Source organism: Hevea brasiliensis, chromosome 2 (assembly GCF_030052815.1).
Source record: "Hevea brasiliensis isolate MT/VB/25A 57/8 chromosome 2, ASM3005281v1, whole genome shotgun sequence".
Taxonomy (NCBI): Eukaryota; Viridiplantae; Streptophyta; class Magnoliopsida; order Malpighiales; family Euphorbiaceae; genus Hevea; species Hevea brasiliensis.
This window is the reverse complement of record NC_079494.1, coordinates 95,029,457-95,043,713: the sequence shown is the minus strand read 5'-3', so window position 1 is coordinate 95,043,713 and position 14,257 is coordinate 95,029,457. Positions and strand designations below refer to the sequence as shown.

The window sequence follows — 14,257 nt, the reverse complement described above, 5'->3', positions numbered from 1 at the left end:
ATGATATAAGACATGTGTATGTTTAACAGGTTTTTAGGCTTGCTATGAGTTTTGACAGCTTTAAGCTGACTTAATCCTTAATGCCAATAATGGCCCCAAGTTAGGTTGTTACACTTGCACTTTGTTAGATAGTACAAGAATTACAGTTTGGGGGAAGTCCAAGTGAAAGTCCACATGTGCATTTGACACACTTTCTTTAGATTAGTGATATGTTAAAGATAAATGGTGTTTCTGATAATGCAAGTGGACTTAGATTGTTTCCTTTTTCTCTGAAGGATTGTGCTAGAGAGTGGCTACATTCTTTGCTATCGGGTTCCATCACCACATGGGAGGAACTATCTCAAGCCTTCTAGGCACAGTATTTTCCTTCAAAAAATTAAGGAATGAATTAACTTCTTTCTGACCTAGAGATGATGAGAGCTTGTATGAAGCATGGGAGAGATACAAGGAACTTCAAAGGAGATGTCCACACCATGGGATTCCTAAGTGGATGTTTGTTCAGCATTTTTATAATGGTGTTTCTCCAACTATTAGGAGTACGATTGATGCATCTTCTAGAGGCGATCTTATAAAGAAATCTAAAGATGAAGCTTATTTTGCCTTGATAAAATTGCATACAACAATTATCAATGGAGTTGTAAGAGAAACGAAGCAAAGAAAACACCAGCTAATATGTTTAAGTTAGGTACAAGGAGTATGTTTAATGCTAAATTTTATGCTTTGAAAAGGAAGATGGATAAGTTGAGCATGAAAGTTGATGCTTTAGTTGAGGGATTTACTAACTTAGTAGATGTTGGAGCTATATTTGTGAATTGTGCTACTAATTTCCCTTCTTTTGGTTAAGACTTTCCATGTGAGCAAGTTGATTATATTGGGAACTATAATTAGAGGTCTGTTGGTAATCCATTTTTTGCTACCTATGAGCCTGCATGGAGGAACCATCCTAATTTTTTTTAGGGAGGTAGACAAGGACAACAGCAAAATTTTTAACAAACTCTTGCATTTCAACAATAATAGAATTTTCATCAAAATAGAGGACCTCCTCCTGGACTTCTAATTTCTAAACCTCAAAATGCACCAACTCCACCAGAACAACCACAACCACAACCACAATAAGACAAGATAACTGGATTGGAGGCTATGCTTGAAACTTTATTAGTAAGCTATCAGAGTCAACAAGACATGTTCTCTTAGTTAACATTTAGAATGGATCAAATGACAACACATAACAAGATGATAGAAAGTTAAATTGCTTAGCAACCAAGTTCTTCTAATAGTAAAGCAGTTGGAAAGTTGCCTAACCAACCTAAAAATTCAAGGGAGCGTTGCAAGGCAATCACATTGAGGAGTGGAAAAGTTATTGATGGAGGAGAAGAAAAGATGGATAAAAAGAAAGAGGAAGAAAAAAAGAAGCTGATGTTGAAGAAGAGATCAAAGTGGAGGAAAAAGAAAGTGAAGCGAAGAAAAATGACAAAGAAGAGCCTACATATGTGGCACCTAAGGCTTACATTCCACCTTTACCATTTTAATAGAGATTTTAGAAGGCAAGCTTAGATAAATAATTTGGGAAGTTTTTAGACATTTTGAAGTCTTTACATGTGACTATTCCTTTCAAAGATGCCTCAGCAAAAATGCCTTTAGATGCCAAGTTTCTAAAGGAAATTCTCTTTAACAAGAGGAATCTTAAAGAATTTGTGATAGTAGCTCTTATAGAAGAATGTAGTGTTAGTAGTATGCCCTAGAGCATATCATTTAGTATGTATCTTGTATATATTTTATTAATAAAAAACAATTTCACTTTTCCATTTGCATAATGTATTTATGTGTAATAGAAAAGGTTCATTGATATTTTGTTAGAAATTCTATTCTGAAGTTGTTAAGAATATGAGTGACAGTATTTCTAGCATAAAGTATCATAAATTGGTGCACAATCAAGGATACTTCACAATAAGGACATGACTTATCCAGAAAAATTGTAATCATATTTGTTCCCAAGTTATTTTGATGAGATGTAAATAAGATGGAATGGTAAGTCTCATGCCACATAACAAATATGATAGGCACTTATGCATGATAAGTAGGCCGAACCAGTGACATTTATGACAAGCACGTGGAGTTTACTCTTGTCAATGCATTGTCATAAATCATATCAGTGCATATGATCTTTAGACCTGAGATAAGACAATTATCTTGTATATAGGTGGTTTGAGTTTGATACTGCTTTCATACTTGTACTGTGTATGGGTATATGGGCATGTGTTGGCTCCTACTAGTTATATATGGAGGTAGGTGTAACACCCCTCACCTGTCTACAGTATAGCCGAGCAAGGCGTGTCACACAGAGTGTCGGAGCACCTGATCTTATCTGATTTCATTACAGTTCTTGATTTATTTATTCAAAAACTTTATTTAAGGTTTAGGCTATTTTTACTTTTATCAAAATCTAATTAATTTGGAAATTTCAAAAATTTTAACGATAATCAGACAGAGTGCCGGCTGTAATTTGGACTAATAGTTCTTCTGAACCTGCCAAAAACAATTTCAATATACGCTCAAATTCATAACTCAGATTATCTCAAAGCATTCTCATCAGTTTCTCAAACTTAGATTCAGTCTCAAAATTTCTCAAACTCAATCTCATTCAGAATCATAATGATTAGATAATCAATTTAAATATCAAAATTCTTATATTTCATTAACTTATACAAATTTTCCAATCAAGTACATAAATTTATCAAGTACAGGATAGACAAATGAAATTACAATTACTAATTCACATTACAATAATAACAGTAATTATAATGTACAAATTATAAAACATGCTTAAAATGAGCCCTATCTACATGCATTGCTGAGAAGGTGATAATCTTGAACTCTTCTGACACTTCTGCAGATCTGGACTCCAAAAATCTCAGTCGACAATCTACTGGTTTTACCTTCAGTACCTGCGCGAGGAAGCAATTCCATCGCGCTAAGCATTTCTGCTTAGTGGTGCAATAGTATAGCAAGAAATAATATATACAAATAAAGAAAGAAATAAATCATAATTCGGATACTCATGAATCAATTTAATTTGGTATAGTATTTCTAGTATTAACGATCTTATATACTAGTTTGTTCCTCTTTGAAAGTGCTTAGTTTATAACTTTTCAGTAATACTACTCAGTATACAAATTATTCTAACTGTATTATATTTCAAGTCTCTACAGTTTTGCAATTTATATTTTTGTTATGTTTCTTTTGCTAATCTCTTTTACTTATTCATTCAATACTTAATTTAATTGTACTGAAATTTCATTATACTTAACTTAACTTAGCTGCCTGAATTGAATAATGTTTTAATTGACTGCCCATGTAGCTTATATACTGACCAGACTAGATAAATGGATATACTAGCACTGGGTACCTCGTACCTCGGGCCGTCACACCATCGGTCACAAAGTATCTCCCGGTGTGCAAACAGTGTGGCTAAAAAGCCATATAATCAATCAGACATTAAGCCTAGTATAATAACACAATCTGTATAGCCATAGGCTATTAATATCATAGTATGGCATAATAAGCCATAAAACACAATATGACATAAAGTCATTTGTAGAATAGCTATCAGAATCCTATTAGCATGCCAACCTATCCAAACTAGTCAACTAGGCAAATTAGGGCATAGTACAAGATTAAATATTTATTTTTAGGGTTTACTGGTAATTATACAATTCACTGGTCAATGAATTGACCTTTTCATACATCATGCATAAGTTGATTTTAGTATCAACATGTCACAATTCGTAATTCAATATGATGCCAATATAGTGCAATTTACCATTTTTACAAGTTGGCATTCATTGCCAAATTGCTTCAAGCATCATTGTATGTAAATGTCAAATTCTCAATTTTTGTGTGCTAGATTGCTCTAGCTTAAAGTCCTATTTCTCTTGGTTTTTAGCTTCTGGTCAAAGGAGCAAAATTGTAACTCCATGTCTTGTTGGACTCTGGGCAAAATTTCAGGTCATTCTGAGTTGTATAGACCAAAATATGGTCAGTTTACTAAAGCTGGACAGATTGCACCTTTAGTGCAAAATTTGGTCAATTTTAGATCACATTTAGTTCTGGTAGTTTTGGTAGCCAAACTTGTGCAAGCTATTTGACTTGGTTCTGGCCATTTCTGGGCTTTGGTGTCTTCATAAGAATTGTAGCTCTATGTCTTATTGAACTTTTGAAAAAATTTCAGGTCATTCTGAGTTGTATAGACCAAGATATGGTCAATTTACTAAAGCTGGATAGATTGCACCTTTAGTGTAAAATTTGGTCAATTTTAGGTCACATTTAGTTCTAGCAGTTTTGGTACCCAAAATTGTACAAGCTATTTGACTTGGTTCTAGCCATTTCTGGGCTTTGGTGTCTTCATAAGAATTGTAGCTCTATGTCTTATTGAACTTTTGGCAAAATTTCAGGTCATTTTGAGTTGTATAGACCATGATATAGTCAATTTACCAAAGCTGGACAGATTGCACCTTTAGTGCAAAATTTGATCAATTTTAGGTCACATTTAGTTCTAGCAGTTTTGGTACCCGAACTTGTGCAAGCTATTTGACTTGGTTGTGGCCATTTCTGGGCTTTGGTGTCTTCATAAGAATTGTAGCTCTATATCTAAGCTATCCATGATAAAAATTTTAGGTCAATAGGACCTATTTTGAGTGAGTTATAGTCATCCTAATGATTACTGTTCATATGGTCAAAAATCTGGGTTGCAAGGTTGCCATTTCGGATTTGGTCATTTTTAAGGTTAGTTTCTAGGTAGAATTTTGGCAACATTTCTACATGAAATTTGGCCTATTTGGTGTCTAGTTTCACCCCCCATTGGCCTTATACCAATTGGGTTCACAGTTTTGCACTTATGGCCTAATTTAGGTGCTGCCAACATACACAACCTGCATTTGAACATTACACTTCCAATTTTGACAATCCTCCTCCTCCCAATATTTCAACATTTAATCATGGCACTTTTATATATATTGTACACAATTCCAGCAAGCATTTGGATAGAACACTCAAGTGCTCAATACACACAATACACCATTAATGTTTAACATTTACTTCAGCCCAAATTCAATGTACATCAACACTTATATTACACATACACTTCCATGGCAATTACACAAACTGCCCACCATTCAACACCATCATATTTCATTAATAATTTCATAAACTCACACACAAATTCATGATATTTAAGGCTGCCCAACATGGCAGTTTACTAAAGCATCAAAGTCCCACTTTTAAATCCTTAATTCAAATGTTCTAATTCAATGATTCACATTCAATCAATTTCTAGCACAAGTATTTTCATCAATCTAAGTGTAATCCTCATTTGCTTACTTATCAACATCCCAAAACATCAATTAAATTCATGAGATAATTAATCTCCCATGTTTTCATGGCTGCCCAAAATGAAGCAACAATACAAATCCCCATTTCAAAAGCTCAATCACAAGTTACACATGAGATTAACTTACTAGCATCACAAATTACTTTAATCCACACTAATTCCCATCAAATACCATCAATTACATATAAGAATAATTCACTTACCTTCCCTTTTCATGGATGCCAAGAATTTCACACACCAAATACTCACTCAATTCCTTAATTTTTTCAACCAAACTACTCACCATAACCTCAATACAAACTTTAAGTAAGTAAGGGAAGAAAAATTAGCACTAACCTCAACTTGAGCTTGAAAAATCCTTGGAATTTCCTCTCCTTTTTGCTGCCTATATGTTGCCCATGGTGCAAGGATCATTTTTCATGAAGGGAGTTTGAAGAAATAATGGCTTAAAGGTAGGGAAATGGAGCTTGCTTCATGGACGTCCATGGAGGACACTTGAGAGATTCAATTCGGCCATGGGAGAGGAGCTTGATGAAAGTGATGAAGTGAGTGGGAAAATTCTGCTCCTTAGGTGTCTTTATATATTGCCACTTAGTGTCCACTAAGTAAAGTTTACTAATATAATAATTAAACTATGTAATATTTAAATTAAACCCCATATTTTCCCTAATTTTCATTACACATTTAATTTCCTTTTTCATGGGGTTCTCAAAATTTAATACTACTTATTTTTAATGGACATTTAGGTCAAAAGGCAAATCTAGATATCAAATGACCCAAATGCCCCTCTTCGAGTTAAATTTAGACTTTTTCGGTGCTACCGATTTACTCATTGTACCGCTGATTTCTTAAATTTTCCTTTTTCATTTATACTAACTTATTAATTTTTCTTTGACATTTTCAATGTTAATTACACCTCAGTAGACCTTTAATTAAATATTTCCCCGAATTCCCCGCAGTCTAGGGCTAGTCAACAGTCATCGCTGTAACTTTCCGGTGCGGTCACCCATCGCTACGGGTTTGACTCGTTTAACCTAGTTTCATTTTCTCTCTTTTATTTTTCTTTAATTTTTTTTGTATTTTCTTTTTATTTATTTCATCATTTTATGCATGTTTACTATCACCGAAGTGTAGTTCTAGACATTCAGACTTTTCAGGACAGATATTAGCCATCGGAATAGTAGGACGTACAAACTACGACAATGAGGATGTTATAGTAGGTGTTGATCAAGAAGGAATCTGTTACCCTAAGTAAATAGGGATAAAGTCCTATGTTCATTTAATTGTTCTTGATGTTTCAAGTTCCTAGCCAGGACAGACAAATTTAATTAGAAAAAAGTTTCTAACGAGAAAATCTTTTGTAACACCCCTCACTCGTCTATAGTGTAGCTGAGCAAGGCATGCTACACGGGGTGTCGGAGCACCTGATCTTATCTGATTTCATTATAGTTCTAGATTTACTTGTTCAAAAACTTTATCTGAGGTTTAGGCTATTTTTACTGTTTATCAAAATCTGACTAATTTGGAAAATTCAAAAATTTTAATGATGATCCAGCAGAGTGCCGGCAGTAATTTGGACTAACAGTTCTTCTGAACCTGCCAAAAACAATTTCAATATATACTCGAATTCAAAACTCAGAATCAGTCTCAAAATTTTTCATACTCAATCTCAATCAGAATCATCATGATCAGATACTTAACTCATTTATCAAAATTCTTACATTTTATTTTTTTATTTTGCATAATTTGCCAACTAATTACATAAATTTGTCAAGTACAGGATGTACAAATAATTTACATTATACTTAGAATGAACAAAATACATAACATGTGTAAATATGAGCCCTATCTACATGCATTGTTGAGGAGGTGACAACCTTCAATTCTTCTGACACTTCTGCAGATCTGGACTCCAAAAATTTCAATGATACCATCGGTTTTACCTTCAAGACTGAGCGAGGAAGCAATTCCATCGCGCTAAGCATTTCTGCTTAGTGGTGCAATAGTATAACAAGAAATAATATATACAAATAAAGAAAGAAATAAATCATAATTCGAATACTCGAGAATTAATTTAATTCGGTATGGCATTTCTAGTATTAACGATCTTATCTACTAGTTTGTTCCTCTTTGGAAGTGCTTAGTTTATAACTTTTCAGTAATACTATCCAGTATACAAATTATTCTAACTGTATTGTATTTCAAGTCTCTATGATTCTGCAAATTATATTTTTGTTATGTTTCTTTTGCTAATTTTTTTTACTCATTCATTCTATACTTAATTTAATTGTACTGAAATTTCATTATACTTAACTTAGCTTCCTAAATTGAATAATGTTTTAAATGACTGCCCATATAGCCTATACACTGACCAGACTGGATAAATGGATATACTAGCACTGGGTACCTAGTACCTCGAGCCGTCACACCATCGGTCACAAAGTATCTCCTGCAGTAAACAAAGTGTGGCTAAAAAGCCATATAATCAATCAGGCATTAAGCCGAGTATAATAACACAAACTGTATAGCCATAGGCTATTAAAATCATAATATGGCATAATAAGCCATAAAACACAGTATGACGTAAAGTCATTTACAGAACAGCTGTCAGAATCCTATTGGTATGCCAACCTATCCAAACTAGTCAACTAGGCAAATTAGGGCATATTACAATGTTACATATTTAATTCCTTATTCATAGGGTTTATACATCTTTATGCCTTTCACTGGTCAATAAAATTATTGACCTTTTTATGCATCATGGACAAGTTGATTCTAGCATCAACATGTCACAATTTACAATTCAATATGTTGTCAATATAATGCAATTTACCATTTTCACAAGTTGGCATTCATTGCCAAATCACTTCAAGCATCATTTTATGTAATTACCAATTTTCAATTTTAGTGTGCTAGATTGGTCTAGCTTAAAGTCCAATTTCCCTTGGTTTTTAGGTTCTGGTCAAGGAAGCAAAATTATAGCTCTATGTCTTATTGCACGTGGGGCAAAATTTCAAGTCATTCCGAGTTGTATAGACCAAGTTATGGTCAATTTACTAAAGTTGGACATATTGCACCTTTGGTGCAAAATTTGGTCAATTTCTCAATTTTTGTGTGCTAGATTTGTCTAGCTTAAAGTCCTATTTCTCTTGGTACTATTCCCTTTAATTCATTTCATTAGTCAACCTATAATGTTGACCCTTGATACACTCTACGTGAGTCAATTCTAATGTTACCAATATGTCATATTTTATAGCCCTTTAGTGTTGGTATATGTTACCAATTTCATTTCCAAGTGTACTGCATTCTATTGCAATTTATCGGATTTCGGTATACTATTTTGACCTAGCCGGACGACCTAGTTCCCTCGATTTTTGGGTTTCGGTCCAAACTACAAACTTGTAGGTCTATGTCTTATTGCACATGGGGCAAAATTTCAGGTCATTCTGTGTTGTATACGCCAAGATATGGTCAATTTACTAAAGCTGGACAGATTGCACCTTTAGTACAAAATTTAGTCAATTTTAGGTCACATTTAGTTCTGGCAATTTTGGTATCCGAAGTTTTGCAAGCTATTTGACTTGGTTCTGGCCATTTCTGGGCTTTGGTGTCTTCATAAGAATTGTAGCTCTATGTCTTATTGCAGTCGGGGCAAAATTTCAGGTCATTCCAAGTTGTATAAACCAAGATATGGTCAATTTACTAAAGCTGGACAGATTGCACATTTAGTGCAAAATTTGGTCAGTTTTAGTTCTTGTAGTTTTGGTACCTGCACTTGTGCAAGCTATTTGACTTGGTTCTGGCCATTTCTCGGTTTTGGTGTCTTCATAAAAATTGTAGCTTTATGTCTTATTGCACTCGGGGCAAAATTTCAGGTCATTCTAAGTTGTATAGACCAAGATATGGTCAATTTACTAAAGTTGGACAGATTGCACCTTTAGTGCAAAATTTGGTCAGTTTTAGTTCTTGCAGTTTTGGTACCTGCACTTATGCAAGCTATTTGACTTGGTTCTGGCCATTTTTGGGTTTTGGTGTCACCATAAAAATTGTAGCTCTATGCCTTATTACACTCGGGGAAAAATTTCAGATCATTCTGAGTTATATAGACCAAGATATGGTCAATTTACTAAAGCTGGGCAGAATACACCTTTAGTGCAAATTTTGGTCAGTTTTAGTTCTAGCAGTTTTGGTACTTGAATTTGTGCAAGCTATTTGACTTAGTTCTAGCCATTTCTGGGCTTTAGTGTCTTCATAAGAATTGTAGATCTATGTCTAAACTAACCATGTTAAAAATTTCAGGTGAATTGGACCTGTTTTGAGTGAGTTATGGTCATCCCAAGGACTACTGTTCATATGGTTAAAAATCTGGGTTGCAAGGTTGCTATTCCGGATTTGGTCATTTTTAAGGTCAGTTTCTAGGCAGAATTTTGGCAACATTTCTACATGAAAGTTGGCCTATTTGGTGTCTAGTTTCATCCCCCATTCGCCTCATACCAATTGGGTTCATGGTTTGGCACTTATGGCCTAATTTAAGTACTGCCTTCAATACACAACCTTCACAATGCACATACACTTCTAATTTGATATTCCTTCTCCTCCTAATTACTTCAATATTCAATCAATAACACTTCCATATATATATATATATATATATATATATATATATATATATATATATATATATATATATATATATATATATTGTACACAATTCCAACAACACTTTTGGGCAGAATATTCAAGTGCTCAATGAACACAATTCGCCATTAAGTTCAACATTCACTTCCACCAAAATTCAACATATCTCAATGTTAATATTACACATACACTTCAACATAATCATACTTCAATATCACTTACACTTGCTGCCCACAATTTAACATTAGCATATTTCATTAATAACTACATATTCACACACAAATTCATGGTTTAATAGGCTGCCAAACATGGCAGTTTGCCCAAAGCATTAAGGCTCCATTACACACCCTTAATTCAAGCCCTACATGCACATACTTAGATTTTAACTTACTACTTCCTCCATTTAAGTTATTCAACCTTAATTTCCATCCATTATAGGTAAGAAAAACTCAACTACAATAAACTTTCATGGCTGTCCAAAATTGAATATATCAATAACTCATTGAATCCTTCAAATTTCTTCACCATCCAACTCATCTCTACCTTAATACAAACTTTAATGAAGCAAGGGATGAAAAACTAGCACTAACCTTTTATGGAGCTTGATCAAAATTCATCAAATGCTGCCCTTTTTCCTCCCTATGTGTTGCCCATGATGTGTAGAACAACTTTAATAAAGAAACTTATAGGAAAAAATGGCTTGATCATGGGTTGATGAAGCTTGCTTCATGGACATCCATGGATGAGCTTGGGAGAGAAAATCAAATTCGGCAATGGTGATGAAGGAGTGAAGAAGATGAAATGGTTTAGTGGAAAATGCTGTCCACTTATGGTTTTATACCCCACTAAACATTTAAATAATAGTTAAAATAATTAAACTTTCATAATTCTAATTATAGCCCCATATTTCCTTTCATTGCATTTCATTTATAATTTCATTTTTCATGGAATTTTCAAAGTTTAATTCCATTTATTTTTAATAGACATTGAGGTCAAGAGGCAACTCTAGGTGTCAAATGACCAAAATACCCCACTTCGGGTTATATTCCCGATTTTTCGGTAACACCGATTTTTTTGTCTGTTTCTCGATTTTTCATTTTTCTTTATACTAATTTATTAAATTTTCTTTGATATTTTTAGTGTCAATTACATTTCAATAAACCTTTATTTATGTCTCAAAATTAACTTCAGAGGGTTCCCCGGGGTCCTGGAGTCGACAACGGCCTTCCCAGTGCGGTTACCCATCGCTGTGGTGCCTGCTCGTTTAACTTAGCTTCATTTTCTCTCTTTCATTTTTGTTTGACTTTTCTTGCATTTTCTTCTTATTTATTTCATCATTATATGTCTGTTCATTATCACCAAAGTGTAGTTCCAGACATTCTGACTTTCTGGGGTAGACATTAGCCATCGGAACAGTAGAATGTACGGACTACGAAAATGAGGATGTTACAACTCTTCCCCTCTAAAAAGGAATTTCGTCCTCGAAATTTATCGCATTTAAACAACCGAGCTTATCGTTATCTCATAATTTTATTCACTTTCCCATCATTGTTTTCCTCTGCCTTTAGTATTCTTACTCATGAAATTCTATTATTCATTAGTTTCTTGATCTCTCATAGTAGGATTCTTTACCAGTCCTTCTGTCTCTTTTACCAATTCCAACTTTGTTAAATTACCCTTTGTCTAGGTATTCTGCATTTATCTCATACAAGACCTTATACCTTGGTATCTTCATGCTTATTTAATAAATATCACTATACCCAAACTCCATCAATGGAAGGTATCTATTCTTGCTTTCGGAGAGAGCATCAGTACAATTTCTAAATGTATTCCCAAATACCTACATCATTCCATTCTGTCAAAAATATTAAAATACAGATAAGACTCCATATCGATGTCCAGATATCTTCATCCTCCATGTATTCTTTCTAATTTATAGCCATACTGAATTCTCTAAGCTCATAGCAATTTTTGTGGTAATGGTAGTCCACATTAGCGTAACTGAGTCACTGACTCTAGCTACCTTAGAAGTGTAGTCTTTCGATAGGCTAGTTCTGAAGTTTTAAATTTCTGACCAGAATTTTCACATTTATGTCCCGTAATAGTACTCTATTCGGGAGTAACTGTATCAAATTATAGATTACTTACAAAAATTCTTAGTTTATTGTACCACGAGGAAGCACGTAGCTCTACACAATAATCTCATATCGGTACTGTAATCTGCAGCTTACAATACAAACATCAAGAACATTACATAGTTATTACGTTATAACCTCATGAACTAGGTTTTCTACTTCTTTTTCTAATGCCCTCTGCGGCTCTAAGTCCATATCTTAACTTTGAATAATCAAAAGTAAACAGATCTGCATAGTGTCACCTCGACTCTTATGAATGCAATGCATGTATGCACACTATCTTTGCACTTATCTTTGCCTAGGAACGCCTAAACCGTGGTCTGATACCACTAAATGTAACACCCCTCACCCGTCTACAATGTAGCCGAGCAAGACGTGCTACACGGCGTGTCGGAGCACCTGATCTTATCTGATTTCATTATAGTTCTAGATTTACTTGTTCAAAAACTTTATCTGAGGTTTAGGCTATTTTTACTGTTTATCAAAATCTGACTAATTTGGAAAATTCAAAAATTTTAATGATAATCCAGCAGAGTGCCGGCAGTAATTTGGACTAACAGTTCTTCTGAACCTACCAAAAACAATTTCAATATATACTCAAATTCACAACTCAGAATCAGTCTCAAAATTTTTCATACTCAATCTCAATCAGAATCATCATGATCAGATACTTAACTCATATATCAAAATTCTTACATTTTATTTTTTTATTTTGCATAATTTGCCAACTAATTACATAAATTTGTCAAGTATAGGATATACAAATAATTTACATTATACTTAGAATGAACAAAATACATAACATGTGTAAATATGAGCCCTATCTACATGCATTGCTGAGGAGGTGACAACCTTCAATTCTTCTGACACTTCTGCAGATCTGGACTCCAAAAATCTCCGTTGTGATCCATCGGTTTTACCTTCAGTACCTGAGCGAGGAAGCAATTCCATCGCGCTAAGCATTTCTGCTTAGTGGTGCAATAGTATAACAAGAAATAATATATACAAATAAAGAAAGAAATAAATCATAATTCGAATACTCAAGAATCAATTTAATTTGGTATGGTATTTCTAGTAGTAACGATCTTATCTACTAGTTTGTTCCTCTTTAGAAGTGCTTAGTTTATAACTTTTCAGTAATACTATCCAGTATACAAATTATTCTAACTGTATTGTATTTCAAGTCTCTATGATTCTGCAATTTATATTTTTGTTATGTTTCTTTTGCTAATTTCTTTTACTCATTCATTCTATACTTAATTTAATTGTATTGAAATTTCATTATACTTAACTTAGCTTCCTAAATTGAATAATGTTTTAAATGATTGCCTATATAGCCTATACACTGACCAGATTGGATAAATGGATATACTAGCACTGGGTACCTAGTACCTCGGGCCGTCACACCATCGATCACAAAGTATCTCCCGGTGTGCAAACAGTGTGGCTAAAAAGCCATATAATCAATCAGGCATTAAGCCGAGTATAATAACACAAACTGTATAGCCATAGGCTATTAAAATCATAATATGGCATAATAAGCCATAAAACACAGTATGACGTAAATTCATTTACAGAACAGCTGTCAGAATCCTATTGGCATGCCAACCTATCCAAACTAGTCAACTAGGCAAATTAGGGCATATTACAATGTTACATATTTAATTCCTTATTCATAGGGTTTATACACCTTTATGCCTTTCATTGGTCAATAAAATTATTGACCTTTTTATGCATCATGGACAAGTTGATTCTAGCATCAACATGTCACAATTTACAATTCAATATGTTGTCAATATAATGCAATTTACCCTTTTCACAAGTTTGCATTCATTGCCAAATCACTTCAAGCATCATCTTATGTAATTACCAATTTTCAATTTTAGTGTGCTAGATTGGTCTAGCTTAAAGTCCAATTTCCCTTGATTTTTAGATTCTGGTCAAAGAAGCAAAATTATAGCTCTATGTCTTATTGCACGCGGGGCAAAATTTCAAGTCATTCCGAGTTGTATAGACCAAGTTATGGTCAATTTACTAAAGTTGGACATAATTCTAATTATAGCCCCATATTTCCTTTAATTGCATTTCATTTATAATT

The 14,257-nt window shown here is 33.7% G+C and overlaps 1 non-coding gene across 1 annotated transcript; it reads right to left on the bottom strand.

Annotated features, from left to right (window-relative positions):
• Positions 1 to 373: 373 nt before the first annotated feature.
• LOC131178017 (small nucleolar RNA R71) lies at positions 374 to 480 on the bottom strand. Its single transcript, XR_009147148.1, has one exon. It is a non-coding gene; the product is annotated as a small nucleolar RNA R71 (small nucleolar RNA).
• Positions 481 to 14,257: the final 13,777 nt, after the last annotated feature.